Source organism: Gossypium hirsutum, chromosome A01 (assembly GCF_007990345.1).
Source record: "Gossypium hirsutum isolate 1008001.06 chromosome A01, Gossypium_hirsutum_v2.1, whole genome shotgun sequence".
Lineage (NCBI taxonomy): Eukaryota > Viridiplantae > Streptophyta > Magnoliopsida > Malvales > Malvaceae > Gossypium > Gossypium hirsutum.
In genome coordinates this window covers 107,738,300-107,742,035 of record NC_053424.1, presented here as the reverse complement: position 1 = coordinate 107,742,035, position 3,736 = coordinate 107,738,300, and positions in this window count along the sequence as shown.

Below are 3,736 nucleotides of genomic sequence, written 5' to 3'. Positions count from 1 at the left end.
AGTTGAACCTCCTTATTTACAGTAAGTGCCTTTGATTCTTTTTTTTTCTCTAATTTTTTTAGTTAAAGTTCTTTCACTTCTTTCAACTTTTCTTTTCCCTTTTCGTATTTGGATATAAACTAGCAAAGCAAATTGTAAAATCAGCAAAGCAAATTGTGCTTAAATGAAATATTATGTGTATTGTAGACACTCAATTTTGCCCGGCCCATTTCAGTATTTAAAATAATAAACCCCAAAAAAAACGAAGTCCAAGTTCAGTCCAGAATTACAAATATAATTTGGCCCAATTGGAATGGCCCATTACTTGAAAAGATTTAAGGTCCATCTACAAGCTTGACTCATATGAAAATATAATCTTCAATGATATGCAATCTTAGATGTGATATGCAATCTTAGATATGATACAATCTTAGATATGATTGCAATCTTAGATATGATATACAATCTTAGAAGATATAATTTTGTAATCTTGGAGATTTAATTTGTAGATATCCTTTAATCTTAACCGTTGATGTAATTGATCCGTACCGTTGGATTTGGGGAGGCTCAACTATAAATAGAGGCCTCTCCCAGGGGCGAAGCCAGAAAAAAATTTTTAGGGGGGCCGAAGGAAATTTTAATTTTTTATAGTCTATATATTTATAATTTTTAAAGGATTAAATTGAATTTTTATAATTTTAGGGGGGGCCAAAGTACAATTTTACCTTTACTAATTTAAAATTTTAAAAAAATCTAAAGGGCCTAAATGAAAATTTCCCATTTTAGGGGGGGCCGGGGCCCATGCCTGCCCCCTCTGGTTTCGCCCCTGGCCTCTCCCTTCATTGTAAAGGGACTTGAGTTTCGGGAAGTAATAAGAATTCTTGAGAGCATTCACTCAAATTTCTCTCCCTCTTGCGTTCTTACTCTCTGTGGTTTGTTCTTATTTTATTCTTCGTCTATCTTAGTTTTTCAACCCTTTTTTATTTTCTTCATTTTTCAAATATGTATATTTTTTTCCTATCTTTTATACATTTGATTATGTATTTTATATATCATAATATTTAACCTTTTTATATAGTTTATTTTCAAATATATATTTTCTATGCATGTATATATATTATATAATCATTTCATTATAAATATAAATTCTTTTACATATTTGATATTTTATACATTATTTTTCTAAACCAATATATTTTATATTTTTATATAATTATTATTCTTATAAATATATTTTTTATTATATATTATATTTTAAATTTATTATTAAATATCACATTTTTTTATATGCTCATTCTATTTATCAATTGTTTATATTATACATATATTTTTAAAACTTATGTTTTTTTATTATTATACAATATTTGTTTTTACTTTAGAATTAATGTATTATTATTATGTATGTATTTCATATGTTATGTAATATTTTAGACTTTTATAATTTACTTTCAAATGCATATTTTTATATATGTACATTGATATATTGTATTATATGCATCATTTCATTTATTAATCCATTCATGTGTACATTAAATTATTGGATTGTATATTTTATATTTTATGTAGATTCTATTTATCCATTTGCTATGCATGTCATCTATTTTTACTCATACATATTTTACACATTAATATTTACCATGTTTTTTATATTATTTAATGTTTTATTTATGATATATTGTATATAATTAGTGCATTTATTATGCTTTCTTTTGGGTATATTCCTATTTGCTTAGCATGATTATTTTTATTATTCTATTTTACCCTCTATATAGTGATTGCATTTATATAAAGTGTTATAATACTTTGTAATATACGCTATTTGAATATCTATGTTTCGAAATATAGAATTGTCACTCTAAAAGGTCATTTAAAACAATATCTAAAAGTTTTATAAAAATAAAAAAGGCAATGCTTAGTATTTGAAAGCTTCGAGAAAAGTAGTGCCCTAATTTATTGGGTTGCAACTTTTCTCGTTGAGTTCGAATAGTCAAGTACCCTTCTAAGTTTTTAAGATTTTCAAAATACGAGCAACTGTCTTGGAATTTCAAAGCGTTGTGTCCTAACTTATTGGATGTGGCGATTTGTCGTTTCGAGATAGGGATTTCCAAAAGGTTAACTTAGTGTCAATGTTTTAATACGAGTGAACCCAAATTTTCAAAATCAAAGTATTTTAAAGAGGATTACATCTTAAAATTTTTTAAATTTCCGACATTAAAGACATTTGATAATCAATTAGGTACCAATTTTTGGGCGTTACGAGAGTGCTAATCCTTCCTCGTACGTAGCCGACTCCCGAACCCGTTCTTTTATTTCGTGGACCAAAACTAATGATTTTAAAACAAAATGTTTTAAAAGTGATCCAATCACACCTAAAAAGATTGGTGGCGACTCCCGTTTTCGTTTTTTAAAATCGATTCCCATTTTCCAGAACTCGATTTGAAAATGGTTTCAAAAGCTTGGCGACTCCACTGGGGACTAATAAGAGAGTCAAGCCGTGTAATTGATTATCTCTTGTCTTAATATCAGAAATTAAAAATTTTAAAATTTAATCCTCTTTGCATTACATGTGTTTGTATTATTGCATGTGTTGCTATATTCTGATACGCATTACATTTGCATGACCGTTGTGGTCACACCCTTAAGTGGGAGTGAGAAGCTACGCCTTCATGAGGTTTTCGCCTCCGTGCAGGATAGTGGATCACTTTCGGGATACATCCGTATCTATGGTTTCGTGAGATTTTCATCTCCGTGTAGCCATAGGGAAATGTATTCCCCTGAACTGAACTCGATTCAAATGAGCCTATAATGAGTGAGGATCGAGGAATCTGCTGGTTCGGGTACCTCAAACTTTAGAAACAAACCACATATAGAAAAACCGTAAGAGCTCAATATAGATAGAATTATACTTAGGTTATCTTTATGTTTATTAATATCATATGATACTGACTGTTTTCTTTTTTTTTTGTGCATGTCATTTTGCATTTAAAAGGTATCGATTCACGGTCAGTTTCTAAGTTAGAAAGTTTTATTATGGAGAACGGACTTCTTGATAGAATGGAGGGCAACCTTAACGTTCATAAATGGTCAAAGGAAACGCTGAAGGATACACATTAGAATTATGGGGTTACACTCGCATCAGGGTGGCGCAAAATAATCTCCAGGAGTTAAAGGAAATATGGGATCAATGGAGTAATAAAGCCAAGTAGTTGTTCTACAATAACTAAGGGGACTTGCAGTATTTTCTTGACAAGAGGATAGATGAGCAATTCAAAGTGAGTGTAGGAGTATTGATGGACACTTCTACCATTATAGCATTTCTCTTTCATATGAAGACGGTTGCCATGTGAATGGTAAGGGTATTGGAAGGAAAGTGATTAATAGAGTGCATGAGACCTACAAAAATGAATTGGATGGAAAGAATTTTGCCTATAATGGTAAAAAGCTCATTTACTATAGGACCACTACCAAACAACAAGCATGAGTTTACTATGTTGCACTTATCAAAGACAATGGAAATGCAAGCCCTGATGGTCTGTCAAAATGGACGCAAAACAATGAGATTAAAGAAGACCATATCATTTAAAGACCTTTAAAGTAGAGATTAGCTATGCTACGAGGATACCCATACAAGTAATGCTCTGCGGGAGTAGAAATCTGAAAACTCTCAAGAAGCATTGAGGATATAGGATATCATTTTAAGGCAGCATACTGCGGAACAGTGATGCCTGCTTGTTCACCATTTTCTCTCTCAAGATAA